The 9,092-nt window shown below is 42.5% G+C and overlaps 1 protein-coding gene across 2 annotated transcripts in view; it reads left to right on the top strand.

Moving 5' to 3' along the window:
* Nucleotides 1-1,902: 1,902 nt before the first annotated feature.
* Nucleotides 1,903-9,092, top strand: part of ACLY (ATP citrate lyase) — a 56,037-nt gene continuing 48,847 nt past the window's right edge. For both annotated transcript variants that reach the window (XM_054992819.1, XM_054992818.1), the window contains exon 1: nucleotides 1,903-2,010. The gene's annotated coding sequence lies outside the window, so the exon portion shown is untranslated. The remainder of the gene's footprint in view (nucleotides 2,011-9,092) is intronic.

The following is a 9,092-nucleotide window of genomic DNA, read 5'->3' as shown; positions in this document are numbered from 1 at the left end:
GAGCAACAGGGTGCAACTCAGTTGAGCTGTCAGGCCACCCAGATGCTGTGACTTTGCAATCCCAACTCCCTTCTTTGCTACACTCCCTGTCTCCAGGGCTCCCTGACACCTTCTTTCTCTTTTGAAATCTCTCCCACTCACTGTTCTCAAATGTAGGTTTTAGCAGAGCTGAGCAGTCTGGTGAGACTGTGGAGATGTACAATGCTGAGACAAGATGGGAAGGGGCATGTTTTTGTTCACAGTCCCCTCCTCCATGAAACACATCCCCATGAAACGCATCCCCCCATATTTTAATCTCTTTTGTAAAAAGATGTTTGAACAAGGGAGCAAGTGGTGGGGCAGGAGAGAAAATGTCATGTTCTCACTGTTAAGGCAATTCAGCCAGCATTCAGGGCCAAATTAGACATGATGGCATCCTTGCAGCTGCCATGAAGTATTGCCACGATTTAAAAGTAATTTAAAAATGCCCCACAGGGTGGGGGCACAGTGTGGTGCTCTTGTTCCCCCTTCCCATGCTTTTAAAGTGCTTTTTAAAGTGCCAAAACAGTCATGGTGTGTGTGTACGTACATGCACGCAAGGCCATTTTGGCACTTTATAAGGCACAGGAAGGGTGGGGGAAGAGCACCTCAGCCCACTGCTCTGAAGGGAGCCCTTGTGGAGTTTTTAAATTGCTTTAAAATGGTGGCAGCAGCCCTATAATGGCCATGTGGACACCATCACATCTCGTTTGACCCTCACAGTGCAATCCCAAGCAGAGTGACACACTTTAAAGTCCATTGACTTCAATAGAAGAGTATGACTGTGCTGTAACTTGCCTTGGATTACCTCAATTAATCCTAAATGTGTAGGGATGAGAAAAAAAACATTCTGTACAAAATAATTATAGAAAAATTCAAACACTTTTACTAGGAAGTAACTGAGTTGAAATTTCTGAGCAATGATGCTTCAGACTCCAATCTATTAAGGGAAAAACCATCTTGGAAGTCATAGGACTGCAAACAACCTGGAGAAAAAATGTACTGTACCTTTCATAGAGGTTTAGTATGTGAAAATAGGCTACTGAAGTTTTTCATGGCATGAAAGTAAGAAACATCATGTAGTAAATAACCTTCCCATTAAGCCTCTGTGAAAGGGACAGGACCCTTCTTCAACAGGCTGCTGGCCACTGACCCTAGTTTAACTACCTTCTCAGAGATACTCCTGATTTTCAAGAAGAGAAAATAGTGATTTCTTTCTTAGTCATTCCATTCCATTTTATTCCATGCCATCTACTCGCGGTCTTTTTTCTGAGGTTTACTGATGCTATTGTGCTTTTATCCTTTGATGTATTCTTTTCATGTTGATACATTGATACATTGTATTAATAGTGAGATATTGCATTTAATATGAGTTTTTTCTTTCTGTACATTCATTTTTCTCAAGTTTTTCTCATGTTGTGTGAGTCAGTTTGGTTTCACTGAATCTCTCTCCACTTTTATTATCACGCTTCCTACTTTTGGACCTCTTTTTTGATGCGTTGGAAGGGCAACCTTTTTTCCTCTCTACTTTTGTACGTCTTTTTTAATGTTTTGTAGGGGCAACCTCCCCCCCCCCTTTTTTTTTAAACAACAACAACAACATATAAACTGTCCTAGTTGGAAAGAAGGGTTTACATTTAACAAATCCCTTAAAAATATTTTTCACAATGAAAGTGAGAGCGGGTAGATCAAGAAAACACTACAGCTCCCACTAGCCTTTGCGACCGCCCCTCCACCCTCCCAATCACGCACTGCTCTACCCACGGGAGGCGAGCCAATGGGCGAAGTCAGGCATCGCTCAGGCAAGCGGCACGTGGGGGCAAGGCCGTCCTATGGCAGGGCTGGGAGGGCATGTAGCCATATGAGATGAGGCAGGGGAGGAGGGGAGACTGAGCGCCAGAGAGGAAACCGGTAGGAAGGGGAGATTGAACAAAAGCCTCGGAGCCCCAGCAGAAGGCGTCGGCGTCCCGTGCAGTCGCGCTTTGCACCAAGGTGAGTGGGGGAGGCGATGCTTTACTTGCATTGTTTTCTTCCTTTATAGCAATTTCAGTCTGACCTCCCTATCCCCCCATGCACTCTTTGCGCTGTCAATACTTTTTAGAACATCAGTGTTCAGGAATGAGCAAGGGGTTTCGTGGGGGGGGGTATAGTGTCGGTTATTTTCTTTAATCAATGTTTGTGGGAGATTGTAGGCTTCTCGGGAGCAGAGACGTGTCTTTTAAGCTTACTCCATCCTTAACTTTTCTTGGGCCCTAGTGTACAATGCTAAGATCCTGGGTCCACAGGAACCACAGTATAAAATAGGTTAGCGTGGTGTGTTGGAGAGAACATTGGTGGGGGGTTTCTCTCCCAGCCCTTGGTAGTCCTTAGGAAGAGGAAGCAGGCAAGGGGGTTGGTGGAGAATTGCATGAAGCTGAATGACCCATGGGATGCCGGGGTGAAGGGAAGTACTTTTGAGAGTTGTTTTGGGTTGTTTTGAAGTGGGAGGAAAGAATGTTTGTCTCCCTCGTTCATAAATGCTGGAAATTAGGGCCATCCAATAAAACTTATTGGTGGTGGGTTCAGGATAGAGGAAAAGTAAGTAACTTCATAATACATAATTAACTTGTCAAATTCCTCTTGAAAGCTCATACTTTGGAAACCTAGTTGGTCTTTAAGGTGCTCTTGGTCCCAGAACTTGCTCTTCGACTACAGACCAACACGGCTAACTTCCTAAAACTAGCTTTCGATTAATTTTAAAGTCGGGGACGATAGATTACTCAATGGTTAACTATGTGATCAAAAGTATAACCTCCTGTTTGGAGGCAGCCTACCGCTGAGTATCGTATGCTGGGAGAGGGGTAGGGATGTTGCTTTATAAATTGATTGTGGTTTCCTGAAGGTGCCTGGTTGACCACCAGTAAGGACAGGATGCTGAGCTCAGTCTTCTGGGTTGGTGGAAGGCAGCTCTTACTGGAGCAGTGGGGTTGTTCCTGCTCAGTTTTAGTATGCCTCCTCAAATACATCAGTGGATTGAAAAAGAGGGTGTGTGGCGTGATGCAGCAGAGCGGATCCTCCTCCATCCTTTCTGCTCCTTTATGCAGGCCTGTTGCAGCAGCGAACTTTCTTCTGGCTCTTGGCGGGGTGTGCCTACAAAGCTGTTGACATTAGTGTGATGTTGAAAGTGTAGTGGTGAGGAAGCTGCTTCAAGTACAGAAGGTTTATCAGACAAGCCTTTAAGTTCAGAATGTAATTTCTCTCCTCACTGAGAGAAGCAGTAGTTTTCCAAAGTAAAATAGAGTACTTATGCCCTATGTTGCCTGGCTGACAGTGGCTTTTCCAATGGTGCCTGAGGTAATTTTTAATTGTAGATGCTGGGTATAAAACTTGGGGATCTTCTACATGTGAAGATCCCCAGGTTTTATACCCAGTATTTCCAATTAAAACCTGGAGCTTTTCTGCTGAGTTACACATGCCACAGAACACTCTGGATTTTTCTTTCTCATATTCTAACCTTTCCCTTAATTTCTCTGCTTGAGCTGGACTGGATAACTGGTCTAGATCTTGTAACAAGGCAAGAAAAATTATCCATAGTCAGAAAGTTGGATGGCCTAAATCCACCTTTGGCCAGAAGAATCAAATAGTTAGGGTGCCAAAGAGTGAGCTCTAGAAAAAGAGACTCCAGGGACCCTTTGACAAAATGTTAGTTGCCTCTGGGTGAGAGCCTGGAATTATACCACCGTGTGTCTAATAAATGAGTGTGCTAAACATATTTGTTGAATGTAGCTGTATGTAAGGCAAGGGAATAAACATTATTTGAATTTTCCTTTAATCTGTATCAGTTGTCACTTTGATTGCTTGCCATTTTATGTTGATAGGCAAATATGAAAAATAAACTATAAATGCAAACATTAGACAAGGGAACTGTTACTCTACCAGACAGAAAAGCTGATGCGCTTTTAAAGGAAACAAGTTCCTCAGTCAGCTGTTAAGTGCAAGAAGAAAACTGGACTGCATTAAAAGGGGGACATTTTGGTTCTGATGCTGAGAAATATTCCAGAACATGTTGGCAAGTTCTTGGGGGAGATGACTTCTTCCTCTATCTAATGTTCCTATATGTCCAAGCAGTCCTCTCCCGAAGCAGGAAGAACCCATAAGGCTATCAAGACATACTCCCTCCCCAAAACCTCACAGATAAACCCTCACGCCTCATTTTTAGCATACAGTTTTGGCTTGGCTTTAGCACTATTTTTGAGATGGGCTGTGCAATCCTGTGCAGAGTTACTCCATTCTAAGATCCAGAGGAGTTAGCCGTGTTAGTCTGCAGGAGCAAAATAGCAAAGAGTCCAGTAGCACCTTTAAGACGAACCAACTTTATTGTAGCATAAGCTTTCGAGAGCCACAGCTCTCTTCATCAGATGCATCTGACGGAGAGAGTGGTGGCTCTCGAAAGCTTATGCTACAATAAAGTTGGTTCGTCTTAAAGGTGCTACTGGACTCTTTGCTATTTAACTCCATTCTAAGACAACTCAAATTAGTAATTACAGTTGTATCATTAAACACTCTGGTTCTTAGACCGCAGTCATTGCTGTGATTATCCCAATTTTAAAAGCTTGTAGTTCCCACAGCAATATGAAAGGCTTCTTTTCTTTTTCTCTCACACCTTTGCATTTTTTTAAATGCATAGTTTAATCTAAAACATTGCAACTGACATCAGATAAAGAAAAGGCAAAGCACAGCAAAATAATCCAAAATAGTAGGACTGCCGCTTCTTTCTCCTAACTGGAATTCTGGTCTGACTAGTCGGCTGTGTTTTAACTCCTGCTGTGTCTGTCTCTTTCGCATGGTTTCATGGTCACTATGCAAATACAAGGAATTTAACTGTGTAGATGCCTTTCTGCAATTAAGTGGTTTAATTTCATTCTTTTTCTTTCAAATGAACCTTTAGGGTACAGTTTTGTTCAAACAACTGAACACCCTACTTTCTTCACTGTAAGGTAGATTGCACCCATAGATCTTGGGCATAACTTGTGTTCTTATAGTCCAGGAATGATAAACCCAGCCTAGCTCACTTTAAGTGTAGTTCTTCTACTAAATCAAAATAAATTGATTAGATTAGTGGCCCCTTCCTATCTACTATGCCTCTGCCAGTCAGTCTGAGTGAGCTCTGGCTGAAAGTATCCATTGCACCTAGTTTCCAAAGCAAAAGTTCACCTCATCCGTAAAGTAGGGAATAGTGGTGCAGAGCAACATATACAACTTGTCTGCCTTTAAAGATTTAAGGTGTGTGTTGTTGAGCTCATGTTTGATATATTTTTCAACACGCTTCTGCAGTCCAACACTATTAGAAATTTGCTGCAATATCTGTATTTCTTAGTGTTTCCCAATGTCTTTTAATGCATTTTTCTCAGTGTCCAGGTCAAGGGTGTGAGTGGCAGAGGGGAAGCAGGAATATGTGGGTCCTTTCTTTGTCTACTTATGAAAATTGTGATGTAGACAGCTTCTTGGTGCTCTGGCACCATGTGTCTGTGCATCTCTAATGCCATAGCCTGTAAGCCGCTTTCTCTATAGAGCTTGAGATTGTGTCAGTGTGCCTCTTGTTGGCTAGTTGTGCTTGTCAGAGATACTTCTAAATATGTTCTATAAGACTTAATTTTGTTCCTTTCTTTTATGGAGACTCAAAGTGGCTTACAACGTTCTCCCCTCTGTTTTATCCTCACAATAACTCGGTGAGGTAGGTTAGGTTCAGACAGTGCAATCCTAAATGGAGTTACTCCAGTCTAAGCCGACTGATTTCAGTGGGCTTAGACTGGGGTGACTTTGTTTAGGATTGCACTGAGAGTTTATGACTGGCCCAGGGTCACCCAACCAGCATCCATTGCAGGAGTGGATTTTAACCTGGGCCTCCCAGATCCTAGTCCAGTACTGGAACCATTGCACCACTCTTCTTGGGTTGGCTGAGGGATGGAATCAGATTAATCCAACAGAGGATTGAATAGTCTTGAGTAATTGTAGTCTTAATTAAAATTAAATTTCAATTTTTAATATATTATTTTGTGTTAAAACTTATTGTTTGTTCCAGGAATTACAAACAATAAATTAAAACAAAATAGTCTTTATCCTCAACTCCATCTCAAGATACTGTCGTTGTTACGGATATGTAGGATGAATAATGCATGTTTTATTGGAGCAGCCCATCTTTTAAAAACATTGCAAGCTATGCTGCGTTGCAGGTTTCTTTGTAGGGCCAAAGATGAACTGATCTAGAGGCCTGGTCTTCAGGCTGTGTTCCTTGGACCTCTGCCATTTCTCAAAAGCCTGTCAGGAATTCTGCAATGTTTGGCTAAAGGCTGTAGGTGAGTGTTGTTTATATAGTGATATCTGTTCATGGAGTGACGTAAGTAAAAAGAAAAAAAATACATTATTTGTAAATGTTTGAAAACATTCAGCTCTGTCACTTACAGTGAAATCCTAAACAGAGTTAGGATTTCACTGTTAATCTGTTCAGTTCCTTCTGCCATCTTGCTTCTGTAAACGTTTATTTGTCTGTTACATTATCTCTGCATCCATTTTTTATGTTCCAGTTCTGCATTTCCAAGGATCTCATTAAAGCACTGGAAAAGGCTAGAGCTGTAACTGCTGGAGTCTTAAGTGGATTGACCTGTGATTTCTTGACCTCCTTTGTGAGGGAGGTAGCCGTTTTCTGAAATCTATACCGTTCCTATTATTGTGACAAATATCCCAGCGCTCCTTTTTGTTTCATATTCTTCATGTTGCCCACGCTGTACCCCATGAAGAAAGTTATGGTAGAGGGGGAGATACAAACTATTTAAAATGTATTTAACTATCTTAGCTTTTCTGTATTGGATATCTTTCTGGTTGACTTGGTTCACAGATGCTTTATTACTGAAATCAAGTCTGATAATTCAGAGTCTAGCTTTCTGCTCAGTGATCTCTAGCGTGGGTACCTGCCGTGTGTTTCCAGGTGTCCACTTGCTTCTTCTGCCAAAGTGGCCAGTCTGCCTCATTGGAGCAGGAGGTGCTTCAGAAGAGCCTAGGACCACAACTTTGAGTCTGCAAGGAGGACCTTGTTCAGAAACAGCTGTCTCCGTTGTAGGAGGATGCTCCACTTGAAACCTCCCAAAATTTTGCAGCTGGCTTATGCCCTGTGGCAGCCGTTTTGTGGTGGTGTCCACTGCTGGTTCTCGAAATTTCAGAAATGCCCACAAGCTCAACAAAGTTGGAAACCCTTGGTTTAGGTGAAAAATTGAGGAGTGCCCATAACTCATCAACAGAATATTTGCAAAAGGCTGAAGGCTTCAATTCATAGTGTTTCCAGATGAAAGGAACAAGGTGAAGAGACCATCTGTTTAGACCTTGGTGAGCCACTGCCAGCTGCTGAAGCCAATACAAGACTGTTCTTGTTCCTAAATGTGACTTTCACAGCAAGATTAGAAGTAGAGATTAAACTGAGTTGACAGTACAGATGAGAAGTATTTTCACTGCTAAAGTAAAATTATCTAGTTTGAGAGGGTAAGTACAAAGACCCATTCAGTGGGTTTTCAGCTGTTGTGGCCAAGATGGCAAATTAAGTTAGTAGATTGTACCTGGGGAGGTAGAGTTCTAGGAGGAAGTGACATCACTTTCAGGTGACTCTCTAGGAATTCTCCCTATTCTTAGCGGTAAAGATCATAAAGACTAGTAGAGGTTCCTAGAGTTGCCCACTGCGAGCAGGCAAATGGCAAGTTTAGTAGCAGATAGTGTTCAAGTGTCTTACTTTGAAGGATGTATATTTGCTACGGTACCCCCTTCCTTTGTAAGTGAACATCTCAGAAGCCAGAGGGGGACTCAGTAGCATTTCCGGAATCTGAAGGATGCAGCTGAAGCAGGCTTGTATAACTTTTGATCCACCAAGTGCAGGACCATCCCCTTGTTTTAGCAGGTGGTAAAGAATCTGTTGCACCTCTGGCAGCATGCCCTTCTGTGGCTGGTGTTCAGTGTACAAGCTGTGCAGCCTTGGACTTCAGAATTCTTCATGACCAACAGAGCAGTTCTATGTGGAGTTACTCCTGTTGGAGCCTATTTTCCTGGTTTGGTTTCATGAGTTTAGATGGGAGCAACGCTGCATAAGATTGCACTGTGCGAAAGACAAAATAAACCATACAGAATGAGCAAATAGATGGACATTTGAGTAACTTATGCAGGTTGCAGAATTCAGTGTTCCTTTTTGCAGAGTTCTGAATATTTTTAACATTCAGATTATTTGCAGCCCTCCTCATCCCGCGTCTCACCCTAATGTATGGTTAATACAATTTTTAATACAGTATAGTAGGGCTATTAAATTACTGTATGGAAGCCTTCAAATTAGGCCCTTTATTTATATGCTAGTTTTCTCTGTGATGGGAACCTGAAGTGGCTTACAACATCATTCTTCCTCTCCTCCATTTTATTGTCAAAACAACAGCCCTGTGAAATAGGTCAGACTGAGAGTGTATCTGGCCCAAGATCACCCAGTGAACTTCCGTAGCAAAGTGGGAATTTGAACTTAGATTTAGTCCAACAGTGTAACTTCTGCACCACACTGCCTGGTTTCCTGTTGAATTTACAGTGTGCAGACTTGGCAGTTCTGAGTGCGAGTCTCTCCAGTGCATTGCAGTGCTTGGAAATTACTGTGGAGGAAGATTTTTTTGCTGAAATGCAACAATTGTAGCAACCTCCCCAACAATTGCTTCTGCTGACCTTATTGGAGTAGGAGTTATCAACCTTTGCTGTTCTGTCACTTTGATTTGCTAGGTCTGTAGCATTTTATTGGCTGAATGAGTCAAATTTTAATGTGTTTATAGTCCACTTTTCTTCTCTGGGTCGGGTTGCCAACTCCAGCTTGGGAAATTCCTGGAGATCTTGGGGTGGAGCCTAAGAGGAGCTGGGTTTGGGAAAGGACCTGAGTGGGGTTTCATGCCAAAGAGTCCACCCTCCGAAGCATCCATTTTCTCCATGAGAATTGATCTGTGTAACCTGGAGATGAGTGTAATTCCAGGATATTTGCAGGCCCCCAGCAGGAGGTTGGCAACTGTAGCAGAGGGCTCAGGAGCTCT

The sequence above is a fragment of the Eublepharis macularius genome, chromosome 12 (assembly GCF_028583425.1).
Source record: "Eublepharis macularius isolate TG4126 chromosome 12, MPM_Emac_v1.0, whole genome shotgun sequence".
NCBI lineage: Eukaryota > Metazoa > Chordata > Lepidosauria > Squamata > Eublepharidae > Eublepharis > Eublepharis macularius.
This window is presented reverse-complemented; position numbering and strand designations above follow the sequence as displayed.